Source organism: Lissotriton helveticus, chromosome 7 (genome assembly GCF_964261635.1).
Source record: "Lissotriton helveticus chromosome 7, aLisHel1.1, whole genome shotgun sequence".
NCBI lineage: Eukaryota > Metazoa > Chordata > Amphibia > Caudata > Salamandridae > Lissotriton > Lissotriton helveticus.
In genome coordinates this window covers 242,374,172-242,396,359 of record NC_136068.1, presented here as the reverse complement: position 1 = coordinate 242,396,359, position 22,188 = coordinate 242,374,172, and the positions used below count along the sequence as shown (strand labels likewise).

Here is a 22,188-nt window from a genome sequence, read left to right as displayed (position 1 = left end):
CCAGTGCATCATGGGAACAGGGCAGACCAAACTACCAAGCCAATTCTTCACTGGAAAGGAAACAAGCTTCCGGGGACCGGTTTCTGGCATTACAGCCGTCTTCGGCCCGGCTTGCTTGAATCCTGATGGTGCAGTGAGCAAGGGACTCACGTCTGAGCATACCATTCCACACTTGTGGTGGCCAAAATATTTCAAAAAGGGGGTGGTGATGGACAGAGCATCTGAGTCAATCAGAACACTCCTACACAGTCAACAGATCAGGGCTTGATCCATCACCGTTTTTTAGCTCACTGCACCATCCCAGTTCAGAACCTGGCTATATGCAAATTAGCCTGTCCCTGGCCCAGTGCATCATGGGAACAGGGCAGACCAAACTACCAAGCCAATTCTTCACTGGAAAGGAAACAAGCTTCCGGGGACCGGTTTCTGGCATTACAGCCATCTTCGGCCCGGCTTGCTTGAATCCTGATGGTGCAGTTAGCAAGGGACTCACGTCTGAGCATATCCTTCCACACTTAAGGTGGCCAAAATATTTCAAAAAGGGGGTGGTGATGGACAGTGCATCTGAGTCAATCAGAACACTCCTACCCAGTCAACAGATCAGGGCTTGATCCATCACCGTTTTTTAGCTCACTGCACCATCCCAGTTCAGAACCTGGCTATATGCAAATTAGCCTGTCCCTGGCCCAGTGCATCATGGGAACAGGGCAGACCAAACTACCAAGCCAATTCTTCACTGGAAAGGAAACAAGCTTCCGGGGACCGGTTTCTGGCATTACAGCCGTCTTCGGCCCGGCTTGCTTGAATCCTGATGGTGCAGTGAGCAAGGGACTCACGTCTGAGCATACCCTTCCACACTTATGGTGGCCAAAATATTTCAAAAAGGGGGTGGTGATGGACAGAGCATCTGAGTCAATCAGAACACTCCTACCCAGTCAACAGATCAGGGCTTGATCCATCACCGTTTTTTAGCTCACTGCACCATCCCAGTTCAGAAACTGGCTATATGCAAATTAGCCTGTCCCTGGCCCAGTGCATCATGGGAACAGGGCAGACCAAACTACCAAGCCAATTCTTCACTGGAAAGGAAACAAGCTTCCGGGGACCGGTTTCTGGCATTACAGCCGTCTTCGGCCCGGCTTGATTGAATCCTGATGGTGCAGTGAGCAAGGGACTCACGTCTGAGCATACCCTTCCACACTTATGGTGGCCAAAATATTTCAAAAAGGGGGTGGTGATGGACAGAGCATCTGAGTCAATCAGAACACTCCTACCCAGTCAACAGATCAGGGCTTGATCCATCACCGTTTTTTAGCTCACTGCACCATCCCAGTTCAGAACCTGGCTATATGCAAATTAGCCTGTCCCTGGCCCAGTGCATCATGGGAACAGGGCAGACCAAACTACCAATCCAATTCTTCACTGGAAAGGAAACAAGCTTCCGGGGACCTGTTTCTGGCATTACAGCCGTCTTCGGCCCGGCTTGCTTGAATCCTGATGGTGCAGTGAGCAAGGGACTCACGTCTGAGCATACCCTTCCACACTTGTGGTGGCCAAAATATTTCAAAAAGGGGGTGGTGATGGACAGAGCATCTGAGTCAATCAGAACACTCCTACCCAGTCAACAGATCAGGGCTTGATCCATCACCGTTTTTTAGCTCACTGCACCATCCCAGTTCAGAACCTGTTTATATGCAAATTAGCCTGTCCCTGGCCCAGTGCATCATGGGAACAGGGCAGACCAAACTACCAAGCCAATTCTTCACTGGAAAGGAAACAAGCTTCCGGGGACCGGTTTCTGGCATTACAGCCGTCTTCGGCCCGGCTTGCTTGAATCCTGATGGTGCAGTGAGCAAGGGACTCACGTCTGAGCATACCCTTCCACACATCCCCTTTTGTATCGCTTTGTTTGCCCTAAGTGTGGCAGGGTATGCTCAGACGTGAGTCCCTTGTTCACTTGGCCACTGGATTCAAGATAGCCTGGCTGATGAGGATTATGAATCCGAAACCGGTCCCAGGATGCTTGTTTCCGGTCCAAGGAAGACATGGCTTGGCAGTTCGGGCTGGACTGTTCCCATAAGGCACAGGGTCAGACTGATTTGCATATAGCCATGTCTGAACTGGGGTGGCTTAGTGAACTAAAGAATGGTGATGGATTAAACCCAGATCAGTTGACTGGGGGTGAGTGTTTGATTTGTTCAAACGCTCCGTTCATCATCCCCTTTTGTATCGCTTTGTTTGCCCTAAGTGTGGCAGGGTATGCTCAGGCGTGAGTCCCTTGTTCACTTGGCCACTGGATTCAAGATAGCCTGGCTGATGAGGATTATGAATCCGATTCCGGTCCCAGGATGCTTGTTTCCGGTCCAAGGAAGACATGGCTTGGCAGTTCGGGCTGGACTGTTCCCATAAGGCACAGGGTCAGACTGATTTGCATATAGCCATGTCTGAACTGGGGAGGCTGAGTGAACTAAAGAATGGTGATGGATTAAACCCAGATCAGTTGACTGGGGGTGAGTGTTTGATTTGTTCAAACGCTCCGTCCATCATCCCCTTTTGTATCACTGCACATACAGGGGCAGATTTACATTTCCTGGCGAATCCCTGCAAATCAGCAGGGATGCGCCAGGAAAGATGCGTGACGCAAGTTCACCTTTGCGCCACCACAGATTCGCCGCATTTACAATGCCGCGCAACATGGTGCAAGGATAAACATAAACTCATAAAATGCATTATTTCTGCACGTCTCCACGTCACTCTGGTCTAGAAAATGGAAAAAAAAAATGATTCCATATTATAGAGATATTTTACTTTATTTGCTCAAATATGAAAATTGACATTTTAACTTTCTGTCAAATAGTTTTGCTGTTCGAGTCAGATGCTAAAACGCTTTGCTGACAATCGGGAAAATATGGGCCCTAAGCTTTTAAGTCTTGGACCAAAAAGATCAACAGACAAGACGTGGATTTTTTCCCTATTAGTGGACTTCACCCATACTGTGCCCATATCCATCAATATATCTGTGCCATACTGTGTCCAGTTGGCCAATGAGTTATAAAATGGACATTGACAAATTAGAGACATTAAAGAGAAAGATCCAGGGTATTGAATACCTACCGTCTGCATCAGGCAAGCGAATGCCATGGCTTTACATTCCTTTTTTAAGTTTGGCATGCAGGGAACACACCACTGAAAACACAAATGTACAAAAATGCAAATTAAGATGAAAGAAACATATTATTCACTGTCTTTGGAAATAAAGGAGCGCATAATAATGCGATCATGTTAATAGAAGTGATTCAAATAGGCGCTCAGAAGGCTTTTTTTTATGACATGCTCCACTGTGATGCGGAATAGCCTGCTTAAGGGCAGTCATTGATCTGAAGTCAGTTAATGATTTCTTCATGGTTTGCTCCCCAATTTCGTGACTAATCACCTCCATCTCTGCAGTGCTAGACAACCCCCTGTGCTTCTCCGAAAAGCAATGGCTCATTGAGCCAATTTATTGCCTGGGTTCCCCAGGAGGTGCTGCCTTTAGTATTACAACCCCACAGCTTTGGAGGAAATTCCCTGGAGCCCCACACTGTCTTCCTCTGCTTTTTCATGTCAAGAAGCAAAAATATTTCCGTTAAAAGGACATAAAACTGATGAACAACATGTTCATACCAGCACATTCATTTTTGCTAAGTGGGTTAAAGCCATTTGAATGTAGTGTGTTGCTCGTGTACTAAACGATTTAATTGTGGCTAACGATATAAAACGGTTTTTTTTAAAATACTTAACAGATGCATTCAAATAGGAAACAGAAGCTCACAGGACAGTGGAAAAAAAAATTACTTAGAAAGACATTTATCATTCCCGGTGGGTAAACAAAAAAAAGTAGACTACAACATTAAAAAAGATTGTGGGCCTCATTTACAAGGTTTTAACGTAGGGCATTCTTTACCTTTTCCTCTGTGCTGGCGCACAATGGGCTGCCAAGTGTCAACGCAGGCATACTTGCACTATGGTGCAAGGGTGCATGCGTTGCGGTGCTGATTGATTTTGTGCCAGAAGGGACATCTTCCTGCAAAAAAATTTATCAATTCAGGCGATTTCCTATTTCTATGTTTGCTGCAGAATGCAGCAAACATTGAAAAAGGAAATAACAAGGTGAAATTAAACATTTCTGCTCGTTAAAAAAGTAAGGTTCCCGCAGTGCAAAAGTGCTCATAAATGAGACCCTGTAGGACGAATGTATTATATGTTGGTGCAGCACTGAGCAAGCAACCAAAGTTGTGCTGCGTATACACAGGCATCTAAATCAAATGCAGGACAGGACACTTGTAACTATGTTACATTAGGTTTCTTTAGATAACCCTCATAAACGCTATGTTAGTTGTTGTTGCGGTTTATATAGTTTTTCCGCCCCACATAAGCGGTGTGGCATTGATCATTGTATCATCTAGTGTGCTATATGCCAGCCTCAAGCCTGAGGCAACCTCTGGTGTGGCGTAGTAGTGTCCAGAGATGTACACAAATACCCCCTTTAGTGAAGGTTTATGCATAAAAAACAAACCTACATCCAAAACCTCCCTTTATTACAATAGGGTGCGGTTTGTTATTAAAATAGACGGGTATGTTCTTAGATCAAGTTACTGGATCTTCACATATCACTTTATTCCCAGAGTCAACCTGTTTCTGCTCCTTGTGGCCCAGCCGGGTCTATGGAGCATTCGTCAGGACAAAACCCATGGTCCAGGGGCAGAGCCACCACTAGACGTGGAATTCTCCTTTCTGTGCGGCCTGGGACTTCGAGTCCAGCTCCCCTGAGGACGAGAAAAATTCATACTATTAAGGTGAATTGAACATTTTGAATCTAAGTGGGTATCAAATAGACCAATGGATACTGCACAAAAGGTGTGAGTAGAATTTTATTGTGTTTTGTCCTGACGAATGCTCCATAGACCCGGCTGGGCCACAAGGAGCAGAAACATGTTGACTCTGTGAATAAAGTGATATGTGAAGATCCAGTAACTTGATCTAAGAACATACCCGTCTATTTTAATAACAAACCGCACCCTATTGTAATAAAGGGAGTTTTTTGGATGTAGGTTTGTTTTTTATGCATAAACCTTCACTAAAGGGGGTATTTGTGTACATCTCTGGACACTACTACGCCACACCAGAGGTTGCCTCAGGCTTGAGGCTGGCATATAGCACACTAGATGACCCAATGATAAATGCCACAATGCTTATGTGGGGTGGAAAAACGATATAAACCGCAACAACAACTAACATAGCGTTTATGAGGGTTATCTAAAGAAACCTAATGTAACGTAGTTACAAGTGTCCTGTCCTGCATTTGATTTAGATATCTTACCTGGGGAACTGATTGGACACCAATTCCTCCTCCCTATTCTGATTAGAAGTGCGTATACACAGGCACCAAGCACACATCCTTGTACTATGGTGCAGACAGGACTGGGCAGGCGTTTTATTCTTCTTTGTGTGCTTCCTGTTAGCCTGGAGCCTTGGGGGTCAATTTCTATAGCACTAGGACCACTCCTGGTGCCCATTTCGCTTTCCCCAGCTCCCAGAGGTTAATTGCAACAGGCACTGGAGACTTCAATAGAGAAAAAAAGAGAGGGAGGGACGCTGAATGATAAAGAAGAAGCGATCAGAGATGAAGAAGGGAGAAACAGAAAATGGACGGATTGATGGAAAGAATAAAAGTGAGTGAGAAGACAAAGGGAGCACAGCTGGTTTGAGCATTTTTGCCAATGCTGCTTTTGGTTCAAAGTCTGGCCCTTGTTATGCAGGTGTGGGTGTGATGTCTAGCATAGCTTTTGTACTAGAAGCAAAGCATATCAGTACCAAATCATATAATTAGATAATTTTAAAAACTTTTCTCAAATAGAATGTGAGTTGTTCTATTGCAGCACATATGCAATGTGTGACCTGCTTGGAGAAAAATATATATTTCTCCAGCTCTGTGTGAGTCAATAAAGCTATTATTTTTATGCTAAACTTGATATGACAGTTTTAGTAGATACGGTTTAGAGTCATGAAACAAAGGTGCTTACACGGGGACACCCCAGTTCAACACTGCAACGCCACATTAACACAAATTGAAGTAATACAGGCACTTTTCCAGCACAAATGTTTTTATGCTGGATTGTAAATGCCCATTCAAGACTGTGTGCTGCTTTGTACGAATCCCCAAGCCAAAGCTGGAACAAGGTGACTGAGGAACAGCTAATCACTCCCCCAGCACTACCACACCGCTGACAGAAGTCAAATACTACAGCACGCAACCTCTACTGATTGCTCCCCAACTGCGCTGACACTCTGGCACCCTTCAAGAAGGCACCCACAAAGCAACACTCTAAGTAAGCCAGCTGGTTCACCTCCACAATCCACGAGTCCTGACGCACCTGCAGACGACTAGAGAAGATATGGAGGAACAACAAAACCCCAGAAAACAACACAGCAGTGGCTGCTCTTCGAGGGAGTGCTGTGGGAGGTCGGGCAGGGGGCACTGTGGGGGGTAGTAAACTCCGGCATACGGCCGAACCAAGTTAAGTACGTAAATACATAAATAAAACGAATTACATTGAACGCGCTGCAACCCAATCGGCGATGCACCGCTTGCAATGTAATTTGTTTTATTTATTTATTTATTATTGGGCTTAACTTGGTTCACCCGTATGCTGGAGTTTACTACACGCTACCCTCCCCCGCCCCGCCTCACCACCTCGAGGAGCCACCACTGCAACACAGCCTTCAAATCTGCGATCACCACACACCACCTCCTCCTCAAGACCACAAAAAAAATGGCCATCCAGGACAGAATAAACGTCAACGCACACAACAGTAAAGAACTCTTCTCCATCATCAAGGAGTTCACCAGGACCAACACCGACACCACAGACGTCCCACCTTCTCAAGACCTCTACGATAAACTCAGCACCTTTTTCCTCCTTATCTATGACAGCTTTGACACCCAAGACCCTCCCATCAAGCCCGACACCACCGCACCCCAACGTATCCTGCTCAACTGGAACACGCTCTCCATTGATGACACTCCCATGACCATGAAAAGCACTCACTCCGGAGTCTGATCGGACCCATGTATGTGCAACATCTTTCACAGAGCAGCTAACACCATTACCCCAGAGCTCTGAACCAACAAACCTACAACCGCCAGAAACAACTTCCACAGAGGAATGAAGGCCGTCACCACCTGGATGAAGAGCAGCTACCTCAAACTGAAGTGGGAAAAGACCAAAGTCATCATCTAGAATCCTCACCCTCAGCTTGGAAGGACTCATGGTGGCCCCCCACAGACGAAACCTCAGCATCATACTGGACTCCTCGCTCAGAATGGACCATCAGATCAATGATGTCGCCTCATCATGCTTACATGTCTGCTTCAAAAGACATTCAGACGGATCCCCATCAAATCCAGAATAACAGTCACCCATGCATCCATCAGCAGCAGATTCTACTACAGCAATGCTCTCTACGCCACAGTCACCCAGAAACTCCTCAGAAAACTTCAGAATGTTCAAAACACTGCAGCCTGGACCTCCCTCGCCACAGCCACATCTCCAAACACCCCTGAGAACTCAACTGGCTCCCAGTCAACAAAAGGATCACATTCAAGCTCCTCATGCACGCCTACAAAGCATTCCACAACACAGGACTAGCACACTTGCACCACCGCCTCTCATTCTACAGCCCCACCATACACCTCCACTCTGATCATCTGTCCCTGTCCACCATCCCTTGGATCGACAAGACAAGAACTGGAGGAAGATCCTTCTACCTCACTGCCAAGACCTGGAACATCCTGCCGTCCCACCTCAGACAATCCCCGTCACTGACCCAAATCAGTAAGGATCTCAAGACCTGGCTATTCAACACCATAGCGCAGACAGATAAGCATCCCCCTCTCTATGACACAATCTCACAATGGGCATTGGGGCATCTGGAATGAGACAGACAGATAGGACAATTGTGCAGTAACTATTTGGAAATTAACCCCACTTTGCCACTGTCATTCTAAAAGCATTTTCCCTCAAACACGAGTTGGCTTTGTGTTTTTGGAAATAATGCTGCATCAGCAAGAACTGGTTTTATTTTCATAGCCTCAAATTAACTTTACCTTGCTGGTCATGATGCAGAAAGAGTGCAGGTGTTTTACACTTAATAAAAGACTTTGCACTGATCCACCACAGGTATACACATAGGGGGTCTACAATTTAATTAGTCTATAATTAATTTATTCAACATTCCATTCCCCCACGAGGATGACAATAGAGGCATATGCAGCTCCTTCCTAAGCACAGCCGGTTGCTCAGGGGAGGGGAAAAAGGTGTCTACTCCCTTTTATTATTCTCTTTCCATCTTGTAGTAGCGACAGGTGAATAGAAGCACGGCCAGCTGGGGAAAGACATTTCCTGCCAAGCAGCACTGAATAGAGAGCCTGTCTGTCCCAAAGCCCTGCAATCCTTCCAAGAGGCTGTTTATACACCAGTGTAGGCGATGATAGCATAGCAGTAGTAGGCCATATTTATTAAAATATGCCTCTGTGCTGCTCTTGCCCCCAACTTTGATTTATTGTGCTGGGCTGCGCTAATAATAAAAAAAAATCGGCCTACTATTTTTGGAGATGTTTTGATGGACTATTTTTGGTCTACCCACAGATGCCACCACTAGTGGGCAGATTGTTGGAAAATGCAGCAGGACGTGGTCACCAGTACTGTGACGTTGAGGTACTTCCACCACTGTGTTATTTTGAAAGTGAAGTCAGACTGTCAGAATAAAGTGTGCCTACTTCTATGGCGTGAACACAGGATTTTCTTTTCCACCATCTACAATATGTTTCCTTAGCAGATGCTTATCAGGAGCTCACCTGTTTGTGAAACAAATTAACTACTGATCCAATACATTGCCTAGTATTTAAATAAATAAAATAGGAGTACGTAATTTCTTTTTGATGGCTTTACCACCTGCTGGGCCAGTTGCGTAGCAAGGGACCTTTGGGCCCCAATGCAAGCAAATAAAAATGGACCACCTACCCCCGGGTCTGATAATTTTAAACAGCTATAATTTAGCAGCCATAATTCAGGCCCTTGGTACCATTGCACCTGCAGTCCTACCAATAGCTACCCCCATATGCGTGCCTAAGGGATCACTATTATGTTATTGGTTATTGAAGCAAACATAAGGAGATGATGGACAGAGCACTGAAACGTTTCAGTAACTCACCCCAAGTCACGTATCTGGGTTTAACCTATCATCATTCTTTAGCTCAGTTCGCCACCTCAGTTCAGGCCCAGCTATATGCAAATCAGTCTTGACCCAGTGCCTCATGGGAACAGTCCAGCCGAATAACCAAGTTAGGTCTTCCCTGAACCGGAAACAAACATCCTGGGACCAGTTTCTGCGTAACACCCCTCATCAGCCAGGCTAGTTTGAGTCCAGTGGCAAAGTGAGCAAGGGACCCGTGTCTGGGCATACCCTGCCAACTTAGGGCAAACAAAGCACGTCTTGGCAGGGTATACCCAGATGTGGGTCCCTTGCATATCCTTCCTTGTCTCACAAGTTAACTCCCATGGAGTATTGCTGCGGAACTGAGTAGTGACATGAGCGCTGCTTATGTGCCTTTATCTTGTCGGTGTTTGCAAAGCAATTCAGGGCTTCGGCGCCCATAGCGGGTTGCTGTTCGCTTAATACCCCCCACACCTCAGGCTGCTTATTTTCAGTGCTTCAGCAAGGACAACAGACGGATAATGTGCAGCGCAGACTTTACCTGTAAGTAGAACAATATCTCTCCACATGTTATGTTAAACCAATAAATGGCATGCTAATTGTTTTCAGTAGGCTGTGAGAACCACACGACTACCCAGAGACCAGCAGCGCAGCAGTCGCCGAATCTGCTTAAGAAAGACAAATCTGAAACTTGAATAGTACCCGCACAATGAAACACTCTCTCCCCTTCACTTCTGACACCCATCAGTTCCCACTGTGCCCAAGAATATCCAAAATTGGTTATATTGTCCAAGGCGTAGACTTTTATTCATGTTAACTCTATAAATCTACACAAGCACAACAAGACCCAAGTACTACTTGGATATATATATCATTATTCACATGAACAGACCTTTTAGCGACATACACATAACAAAGGCAGTAAGGAAATTAGGCATAACCTTATCATTGATTTCAGCTTCGTCATCCACATGTATTTAAATTTGTAGGCCGACTCGGCCACATCGCCATGACAAGAGGCAGTAAGGAAATTTGGCATAACAGTATAATTTGATCTTAGCTTCGCTGTACACATGTATTTAAATTTGTTGGCCGACTCGGCCGATCCAGATGCGCACATTGTGCCGGCAGGCCCCAACACGCTACAGCAAACATTGCATTGCTTGAAATACTGGCCACCGCATTGCGCAGAGGGCCACCGATGTACCTGAAAACAGGCCGCCTCCCAAAGAGTCCACACAGACAATACGTTGCGGGATAGGGCAGTAAAGACAGGACCACCGGCAGGTCAGTCCCTTCCCCGCGCCTTCCCTCGGCAGTAGAGTCCAGAACCACCAGCAGGTCAGTCCCCTCCCCGCCTATCCACTGCGCAGCTCCATCGTACCCCCTCTTGGGGTGCATCCAGTTGCTGAACCTCCATTGCTGCAAATGCCCCTTTTTGTGTTAACTGGCAGTGCTCCGCCCTTCGCCTTGCTCTTCTGCTGGGTGGGTGTGTGGTTTCCGAAGCTCTTGCGGCTTCCCTGGGTCGTCCAAGGAGACAAAGAGGAGGAGACAGGAGGGACGCTGCCTTATGAACATAAATGCCATAAGTTTCGGTTTCCATACGTGTACCCACAAATCATCATGAAATCAGACACTGAAACCAGCCCTTCCATCTGGAGCTCGGTTTCATGGCACGACTAACGGCGCACCTCCTCTAGGCGAGAGGGGCGCCTAGTCATAGTACCCGCACAATGAAAAACACTCTCTCCCCTTCACTTCTGACACCCATCAGTTCCCACTGTGCCCTAGAATATCCAAAATCAGTTATTTTGTCCAAGGCGTAGACTTTTATTCACGTTAAGTCTATAAATCTACACAACCACAACAAGAGCCAAGTACTACTTGGATATATATATCATTATTCACATGATCAGACCTTTTAGCGACATACACATAACAAAGGCAGTAAGGAAATTAGGCATAACCTTATGATTGATTTCAGCTTCGCCATCCACATGTATTTAAATTTGTAGGCCGACTCGGCCACATCCCCATGACAAAAGGCAGTAAGGAAATTAGGCATAACAATATAATTTGATCTCAGCTTTGCTGTACACATGTATTTAAATTTGTTGGGCGACTCGGCCGATCCAGCTGCGCACATTGTGCCGGCAGGCCCCAACGCGCTACAGCAAACATTGCATTGCTTGAAATACTGGCCACCGCATAGCGCACCGGGCCACCGATGTACATGAACACAGGCCGCCTCCCAAAGAGTCCACACAGACTATACGTTGCGGGATAGGGCAGTAAAGAAAGGACCACCGGCAGGTCAGTCCCCTCCCTGCGCCTTCCCTCGGCAGTAGAGTCCAGGACCACCAGCAGGTCAGTCCCCTCCCCGCCTATCCACTGCACAGCTCCATCATACCCCCTCTTGGGGTGCATCCAGTCGCTGAAACTCCATTGCTGCGCATGCCCCCTTTTGTGTTAACTGGCAGCGCTCCACCACAGGGCGAGAAGGTGCCTGGCGCACTCGCCCTCCCCCATATACCTGGCGCCGTTTTTGCTCCACAATAGCCCCCAGTACCGTGTGGATAAAGATCTCCATCCCCTCGGCAAACAGATGCACCTCATCCTCATGGAACAAACTCTCTCATCCCGGGACGTACAATGTGTGTGTTATAGAACCCGTGTAGGACTTTGTTTGAAATGCTTTGTACAAAAGGGTTCAGCTTCTTTACAGATTCAGTCCTGGCTATTACCGTAACCCCACTGGCTATGGCTGCTCGCGAAATTAATTCTAACCACCAATCACTGTTTTTTGAAGACATCGTGTAAACTTAGCCATGGCTGCAACAAAGCCTCTCGCACCCCATGCCTGGCAACGGACACCATAATATTCCCGCCCGCGTGTATGACTAATTAGCAGGGTGGGGGAAAAAACTCCGGCTGACAACACTTGTTCCAAAAGAGCAAATATATATCTGGCAATCCTAGACCCACAGCCCCAAAACAATGGTGCCTTAACCCCTCAGTCTTTCGTGCCTTTTCCAGACAGGACCCTAGGAAACTGCTGCTCCGCTCCGCAAATCAAGGCATGCCCACACCATCAAATGTGCAGGAATGGTATGTTATCCTAGGAGCCCACTCCCATGCTTTTTACCCAATTAAAACAATGATAACACAAACCAGAACCAGAGACCAGTCAGCAACTGGTACACTCTATCGTAGGGGAAATGACAACTGGGGACCTCCACTAACGCCTCATCCTAGCAATAGTGCCTGGAGCCGAGCGCCACAACCAAGGCACATGCACTGAGCCTCGGGTGAGGCCTGGAAGTGTTGAACCACTGACAGGTGGACCATTAATCATATAAATCTACACAACCACTACGGGATTAAGTATTATTCGGATATATGACAATATTCATAGCCATCGACTTTCGACATCCCCATGCCGCAGTTGGTAAGAAAATTAGGCATAACCTAATCATTTATTTCAGCTTTTCCCTACACAAAGTACTTACATTGTTGTCCGACTCGGCCGACACACTCGGCTGTGCACCTCATGCCGACAGGCCACAACGCGCAACAGCAAACATTGAATTACTTAATATACAGGGCACCTTATAGTACACCTACCCACAGCAGTAGAGTCCAGGACCACCTGCAGGTCAGTCCCCTCACCGCCTATACAATGCACAATTCCATCGCACCCCCTTCTTAGGGTCTCTCCAATCGCTGAACCTCCCCATCTGTTGGAGCTTGTCCATATGGAGATAAGGCCTAGGGCAAGCCGCCCCCCCCATGAAGTGAAACTATATTGCACTGTAGATGAACCTGTGAATACGTTATCTTATCATCACCTATACCAAGCAGTCCCAGGCAGACTGTATCGCCATGTACAGATGAACGTCAGGAAGGAATTAGGCATGATACTCCATTCAAAACTACAGCTTGGCCTTACATTTGTGCACTGTGCACATTATGGCAGCAGGCACCAATGCGCCACAGCAACCAGTTTATGTTTGCAACCCAGGGCACTTGGCCTTACATTTGACTTTGTATTTGGCCGACTTGACCAACCTGCTCTGCACATTGTGCCAACAGGCCCTAACGCGCCAAGGCCACCATCTCAATATTTGCAATCACGGGCGCATGGCATCGCCATTGAATGCGGCCCCCTCAACCGCCCCACCTATCGCCCCGTAAACCAATCGGTGTCTTGCTAATTATTTGTGTGCCTGGAATGACTGGAAGGCTGTTGAACTGGTGAAATTGATCCATTCCCCCAAGCTTATTGCCTCTATGTAACCGAAGTGCCTATCAATCGTTATTTAACGCGAGTGCCCAATAAAAGACAGATTGTGTTGCCCATGTTGAAGGCCAACGGTAGCTGCAGATTACATTAATTTAATACCTTATTCCGGCCCACTCACCAGCACACATTGTGCCAGCAGGCCCCAACGTGCTACCGCAACATTTCTTATGCCCTTAGTAATTGGTTGGCCCTGCTACTCCGCGTGCGTACTGCTACTATAGCTAGTAGGGTGGCACCAAAGTTGTCGGTCCTTTTGAGCCAATTGCCTCGATAAGGATTGCACACTGGCTCTGTAACTCTATAGACTTATTAGAAGGAGCAAGAGAACCCCATAAACGAGCCCCCTTTGCTCACACCCCATCCATGTGAATAGCTGCAAGCATAGGTATGTAGACTGGTACAGAACTGACCCAGACGAGTGTACCCGGGGCTACTCACTTCCAGAGAAATTTAGCCACCATTGGACATGGGCGAAGTATTGGGACCAAACATAATACAAAAGCCAGTGGCAAATAGCCACTGTTATTGTCGCCAGGGCGCTCAGCCCCGCAAGTTCAATTAAATCTGGAAGGAAAACTTTGCTGGGTCAACCTCCCCTGCTGATTACACGTTACTTAAAGTGGCAGACCATGGACCCTAGCCCTGTTCCCGCCCATGTGCTGTGAACTAAAGTTATAGTAGGCAGAGTACCAGTAGTGTTTCTGCCTTATTATGGTGCAAGGAGAGGGACTGCATGGCTCTGCACAGGCCAGGCTATATTTATCGCTGACCCCAATTGCCTATAACATGACAAAATTACCACAAGGGCACGAAAACCTTCCCATGCCTATCGGTACGGCTATAAACTGTCACCGTTATACAAGTAAGAGTGTTACCCCCACATGCGGCTATGCCCGATGTGGATACCTTGCAGCACTCCTACTGCACTCATTTGCATGCTTCCCCCCTTCCAAGTAGATCTTTTGGCTTTTACTCCCACACCAAGGCCTATCCTGTGGCATGACACATACAAAGCGTTAAACTGTTACCACAGTGGACCTGGACTTCTGCACCCTGGTGTGCCAGTACTGATATGTCAGCCATCCTCAAGTTCCTGCCAGATGCCGTCCGGAGGCTATGTAACTGCCATGTCCATGCGATGCGCCTCCCTCCAGCATATTAAAGAAAAGAAAATAAGCAGTCAATGTTTGGTGGTCTCCACCTTGAATGCCTGGAGTAGAAATTACATCTCTCTAAACCAGAAGCAGTTTCCTAGGACAATATATATCTCATTTATTACCCCTCCTGCATTGCAGCTATGAAAACATTTTGTTTCGGGAGTATGAAATAGCACAGCTGAATTCCCAGCTGCCTCTGCACCCCCATACCTCCCATAACCAACTGCCCACAAAACATGGTTAAACGCCACAAAGTAAGTGGCAGTGCCCTAACTGTATGTAAATGTGTTGTAAAGGACACTAGGACCTCCTCCATCCTGTTCAAGGGGAGTGCTAACCTTCTCTCCTTTCATACCACACGAATGGTTTTCCCCCAGGCATCCACTTTGTATTATGAGGTGGACCTTTTTTTAAAAAAAACGTATTTATTATTTATATATTTATTTTTAAAAATGGCCTTCATTTAGTTAATATGCGGTAGGGACCGTACATAATAAGTGCTTTGCCGCCGAATTCTAGTGACTTGTGCAGGAAAGCTGATGCAATTACCACAAATAACCTGCATCGCACACAAGCTGTATTTGCCACCTCAGCAAGCAATGTATAACATTAAAATGGCAATTTTTAATCCAATGAAGCCAGTGCCTTGCCAATAGTTCACTGCTGCTTCTACTGATACTTTGCACGCTTTTGTAACTTGCACACATTTCACTTTCCTCCTGTAATGACTTAAGGTTGCTTATGTAATATGGTCACTAGTAACTTCCTCCCCATCTATTATTACTGTTCCTAATTCAAAGCGCTCTGACACCTTCAGGTAACGGTTAAAATGCAATGGTCATCCGTATTCGAGGCTTGTAAAATATAGTTCCACGCCCTGAAGAATTCTTGCATGAGATGAAACGCGTTGGCTAAATGATCTGTTTGACTACTAGATTTTAACAACTGAACAAATTTATCAATAATGAATACGTTTTGCAACCACAAGAAAAACTTTGGACCTGCTTCTTCCACCAATTTCTATGAGCATTTCATGCTTTAATGAATTTGAATTAAGCTCATAATTGATGTGTGCTAATTCCTATTTTCTTTACCTTTAAGATAATATAGCTAGTGATCTAACCTAAGTGCTTCATTTACAAGAACTGACACATCTCTACATTGCGTGAGCAATGCGTCTCAATGATTGCAATTTTCTATGTCAGTTTTAAATGCCATGGATGCACTGTATTTACCATCTGGGGTACCATGGCATAAGGATCAGGCAGCGTAAAAAAATTTACGCTACCACAGGAGTGTTGTCACAGTTAAAGCACACCTGACATGAGGCTGGTTAGCAGCATGGAAATCTGTGCTAACCACCCTAGTGTCACTTTTCATTGAGTAAAGCGTGGAATTCGGATACTCCACAGAGAATGTGGAGTTCCAGATAAACTCCTCACCCCACCTCATAGCCTAATTTTGTTTCTGTTGGTACGCTTTTTTATTTTTTTTATTTCTTTATTGACAGCATAAAGACACCATAGCATAATTATTACCATTTGCTCATTAGCACATAACAGTAGAGCAGTGTCTACATCAGTATAAAACCAGCATTACCATTTTATTTTTTCGGTGTGATACAAAAAACCTCCCAACTCCCTGCCCACCCTCCCTCCCCTTCCCATACAGCACTTACTTATATATAAAGAATATCGAAATAGGCGTTGACCCATTCACAATGCTCATGAAGTGATCGTCGGGCCTCTCTGACTTCCTCCCGATATAAATCCCATCAACATACAATGTGATCATGACCTGCATCTTGTGCAAGGTGGATACCCTTCTGTTTGCAAAGTCCGTGTATAAACTACCCTCAGCATAAGCGGCGCAGTCATGTCCGGGCCGTGGCCTCCCTCTCAGACCAGCACCCGTATCTAATCATCTAGGTCTCGCACCCCTTGTACGAACTCCAGCAAAAGTGCGTTCCAGTCTAAGGAAATGGGAACCTTTCTAAGGCCTCTGCGCTCCTCTCTGCATAGTTCCTGTCCCTCCGCCCTGCCCCATCTTTCCACTTCCACACTCCATGACTCCACTTCCGGCGGTCTAGCTGACTTCCATCTCATAGCTACCACCCGCTTTGCCAACAATAATACCAAATCCACAAATCTAGTAGCCACACTCCTCTTTTTTTCCTTGTGACCCAGCCCTAGCATGCAATAGGAAGCGGATGTGTATGGTCTGCCCAGCACTACTGCACTCAGGATGTGGTGAACTGTTCCCCAGTAGAATCCCAGTTTGGGGCAATCCCAAAACATGTGTAAAAGGCCTGCATCTTCCCGATGGCATCTGGGGCAGGTGGCGTCTGCATCCGGGAACATGACCCGTATCCTGTGAGGGGTTAAATATGCCCTATGTACCACCATGAGTTGAATGAACTTAAACTTAGGGTTTCGGGATACTTTCTTAGGCATCTTTAGTACCCTCTCCCACTCTTTGTCACTAAGCTCCCTGCCCAGGTCTTCCTCCCAACGCGATTTAAGGGGCTGCAAAGATACAGCCCTGCCTGTGCGGATACCGGCGGTCAGCCACCCCGTCAGGTGACCACCTGTCCCAATAAGGTACTGCATAGTTATCAGTGCGTTCGTGCCAGGCTCCGCCCCATCCGGCGCCCAGTGTGTGCCAATGTAACGCGCGACTTGAGCGTGTTGTATATACAATGCGTCCGGCGTGTGGTGTAACCGGGTGAAATCAGCGTTCGTCAAAAGCCTACCGTCCGAGAAAAAATCTCCGATCTTTACTACCCCTGCATCGTGCCACGACCGCAACCTCCTCTCCGTTAACACACCCATTCCCAGGGGGATGCCCAAGTGCGGTATCGACGGCGTGTAGGTTGTCCGCCCGTCCGTGTACCTGACCGCTCTCCTCCAGTATCCGATGGCCAGTTTAAGAAGGGGCGGTGCCATGGGCGGTACCCTAGCTTTAGGGAGCAGTAACCTGTGTATCTCACCTCTGCCTCTGTCCGATTCCGTCATACTTAGTTCCTGCAGATTGCGGCCCGCAAGCCAGTACGCCAGCCACTGAAGCTGACACACCCAGCTGTTGGCAAACAGGTCGGGCACACCCAGGCCACCCCCGTCCGCTGGGAGTTGTAGTTTGACCATGCTTATGCATCTTCTACCCGTCCCCCACACCAGTTCTGTTAGTAGCGCGGTCAGGGCTATAAAAAAAGGCATAGGCACCAGTACCGGCAGGTTCGTGAAGAAATAGAGTAGCCTCGGTAGCACCACCATCTTTGATATAGCCACTCTGCCTGCCACCGACAAAGGCAGGGTGTTCCAGAACTGGACCTGTCATTTCAAATTGGTCAGAGCTTTGCCCAAATTGCCGTCCATCAGATCTTGTGTCTGTCGGTAAACCTGTATACCTAAATATTTAAAGGTCGCGGGTGCCACCTGGAATCTGTACGGTGGGAACCGGACATGTGACTCTGCCTCCGGGCTATGGAATCTGAACCCGTACGACTTCGCCTCATTAATCGTGAGGCCCGATAAGTTACTGAAGTCGTTAAAGATTCTCGGTAGCGGCGCCAGTGGCCCACTCACATCCTTAAGGAACAACAATATGTCGTCGGCACATGCCGAGATGACATGGTGAGCGCGGAGTCTAGTGATCCCTATCTCGGCCGCGAATGTTCGTGCTTTCACCAGGAGAGGCTCGAGAGTGATTTTAAATAATAAGGGCGATAGTGGGCATCCCTGCCTCGTGCCCTTCCTTATCTCAATCTGTTCAGATATGCACCTATTGGTCCGGACCCGCGCCGTGGGCTTTCGATAAAGTAAGGAGACCCAGGCTATGTAGGCCAGCGGGATCCCAAATCTGGTCATGGCCGCAAACATATAATCCCACCGAAGGGAGTCGAAGGCCTGCCGTAGGTCCAGGGAGATGCAGCCCTCCGCGTCCGCACCCTCATCGCCAGGAGACATCAATTGACTGAGCCTCCGTAGGTTCAGAGCCGTGCTCCTGCCCGGTACAAACCCGCATTGGTCAGGGTGTAACATGTCCGGAATATAGTGGGAGAGGCGCATCGCCAGGATCTTACTGAGGATCTTAGAATCAGTGTTGAGAAGCGACAGAGGCCTGTAGTTTTCCAACTGCATGGCATCCCGTCCGGGTTTCAGGAGAGATACAATCAGTGCCTGGAGTGTCGTGGCCGGCAACTCGTCGTTCTGCATCGCTGCACCGTACAATGCGTGCAAGCCGGGGGCCAAGAGGTCAATGTATGCCACATAGAATTCCGACGGAAGTCCGTCGGTCCCAGGCGCCTTGTTTCTTGGTAAATAAACGACACAATTGCCAGTGCTGAGAACCTAAATTGCAAGTTCTAAGTCTGAAAAAATGGTTGTTATGAATGTAACATAAACACCTGCTTTAAGAATTGCAACAAGTAAATTTGTATTGCTTCTTTTTCAAATATTAATCAGTTTTTTTGAACACATACTTGTTTTGTGCATGGAAATACAAATAAACTATATACATTTATATACAAAATGAAAAGTTATTTTAAACGCACAATTATACACGCTACCAAATTCCAACACTCTTGGCCATACATTCATACAAAACTACTCATACATCCACATACTAGTCCCGGTGTCAACGACACTATGAAAAAACATAAATAACCCCGTTTTTTATCCAATGTACAATTCTTTTTGCAGTTCAAAGATAGAGAAAAAATCCTCTTGCTATTTACAAGCACCGTTGTAAATCAAATGTTTTGAGTGACACGGGACCGGGTCGGTCGACGCGTTTCAAACCCTGCCAAGTACCAGGGTTCTCCTCAGGACCAATATTTTCACTAAAAAAACAGAAAAAACATCACTTTAAGGTTGTAATCTGGAATAAGAGACTTAAGCCACACCCTGTCCAACATCTTGCTTCCCTCATCCTACCTTAATTCTTGGGTCAAGGCTCCAAACTCCGAAAGGCAAAAAAGTTGTATTTCCAAACTAAGACCAAGGGGGAGCTAGAGAGAAACACATACATACACTGTTTTTAGTCATAACATTCAAAAATTATTAACTCCTCAAACATTTGCTCTTGCCTCCTACACCGTTATAGAACTTACCCGTTCTTTGTGCGGGTTCCTATCTGATTAAGTCGGTTTCCATCTGTCTACAGCCCAGCTGTCTTTGTAGCCATGCCGATAGAACGCCAGCGTCTGTATTGTTTTCGTTCGCTGCGGGCAAAAACAGAGTGTGTCACAACTCGTTTTCAGGACCATTCCGTCAGGCTGCCTGATCCAGGCTGAAATGTTTTCTCTTACCGCTGTTATCCGCGGTTGTGCTCCTCACAGTGGACTTGATGCTGCTCATTTGGTGACTCGATTGTGGTGGAGAGCGCGTGAACTGCTTCCTGTAGGTTTAGCGGTTCCCCAGGTGGTTCTGGGAATTGTAGTTACGGGCAATTTCTGTGTATGTTGGAGATGCCATTAGTAACACGAAGCTCAAATGTGAGAGTTAACACATCATAGAGTAGTCCTGTGTACGACTATCAAAAAGGAGCGCATAGTTGTAAAAAAGCTACCAGATTAATGCAGGGAACCTACGTGCTAGGTTTATATATTTCTGAAATCTCATTCAGTCCCCTTACTGCAGTATTGAATTTCATTATTAACAGCGCTTCTCGCTGACTTAGTCCTGCATCCAAATCTCCTCCTCGTGGGTCCCTGTCAATTTTGGATAAAACTGTCCATTTCAGGTCGTTTTTCTCATGATATTTGCCCATCCAATGGTTGACTAAGGGGGCATTTTCCACTCCTCTCTGAATTCTCGATTATGCTGTGTTATTCTCTGTCTTACTTCTTGAGTTGCTTTCCCTATGTATAACATGGGGCAGGGGCAAACAATGGCATACACGACATTTCTGGTCTTACAGTTGGTAAAGGTTTCGTGTTTCCAATTAATGTTTTCAAAAGTAAAGACTGAGTTTTCAATTGTTTCATCGCAGCATATGCAGGTACCACACTTATGGTGTCCTGTTGTTGGCGGTAATCCAAATAGGCTTCTCAATGTAGTCGCTTTTTCAATTGGAAGGGCTGCCCTAACAATGTGGTTTCGCCACGCTTTTTTCTTTCTTATAGGCAAATAAAGGGGGAGCTGTGAAGTCATCATGCAGATCTTTAAGCAAATGCCAGTTAGATGTTATTAGTTTTTTGTGTTGGTGTGCTGCTGGACAGAAGGTTGTGACACATACCAATCTTTTCAATTCAGGTTTAACTTTCCGCTCTAACAATGTTTCACGTGGCGTCCACCAGGCTCTTTTCAGAGAATTTTTTAGAAGTCTTTTTGGGTATCCTCTTCGAATGAGACGGTCCTTTAGTTGGCCGGCATGTTCAAAGTATTCCTCCTTCCTTGAGCAATTCCTGCGGATCCTTAAAATTGCCCGAACGGTAGGTTCTGTCTTAGTCTCCGTGGGTGATTACTCGTGTAGTGCAGGGCTTTATTTCTGTCTGTTGTTTTACGAAATAAGGTGGTACTTAGGCCCCCTTCGTGAGGCTCAACTTTGACATCCAAAAATGTGATGGATTTGTTTGATGCGGTGCAACTAAACTTTATGTCATTTGTCCTCGAATTGAGCCATCCAACGAAATCATTGAGATCCTCATGTCCTCCCGTCCTAATTAGGAACACATCGTCTATATATCGCATATAGCTAGATATACAACCAATGTAGGGATTATCTTTCTACAAGAATTTTTCATCGTATAATCCCATGAACAAGACAGCCAATTCAGGTGCAAAAGGACACCCCATTGCTACTCCCTTTGTTTGATTAAAAAAAACTCAGAGTCAAAAGTGAAAAAGTTTTTTTGCAAAGCAAATGTAGCCAATCCGAGGATAAAATCAGAAGGTACTCTCATTGGTCGTTCCCTTGTTCCCAGAAAAACTGCTAGTGTTTCAGAGCCTGTTCTTGAGGGATCTGAGTATAAAGGGAAACAACATCTAGTGTAACCAAAAGTTGTTTATTGCCATCAAACTGTATTGTCGCTATTTTGTGTAAAAAAGCTGTGGTGTCTTTGAGATGTGCTGGAATTGTCTCTATAAATGGTTTTAGAAAGAAATCAATGTATTTAGCCACTGGTTCAATTAAGGACTCGCAGCCTGACACTATAGGGCGGCCTGGCGGGTTGGTTTCATTTTTGTGCATTTTAGGCAGCACATAAAATACAGGGGTTCTGGGATTTCTGTTCTGTAAAAATGCCAGTTCTTTTGGGCCTACAAAGCCTTGGTCAAAGCCTTTTTGGATCATATCAAAAAGTAGGTGTTGTAATTCATTGGTGGGATTTTTACTAACAATTGATGTCATTTAATTGTCTATGGACTTCAGTTTTGTATCTATTGATATCCCAAATAACCACTGCTCCTCCTTTATCCGCCTGTTTGACGACAACTGATTTATCATTCTTTAAAGTGAATAAAGCGTCCTTTT

At 46.2% G+C, this 22,188-nt stretch overlaps 1 non-coding gene across 1 annotated transcript; it reads right to left on the bottom strand.

The window, feature by feature from the left end:
- Nucleotides 1-14,944: 14,944 nt before the first annotated feature.
- On the bottom strand, nt 14,945-15,075 carry LOC144771283 (U6atac minor spliceosomal RNA). The gene has a single exon (XR_013599230.1). It is a non-coding gene; the product is annotated as a U6atac minor spliceosomal RNA (small nuclear RNA).
- Between the last annotated feature and the right edge of the window lie 7,113 nt (nt 15,076-22,188).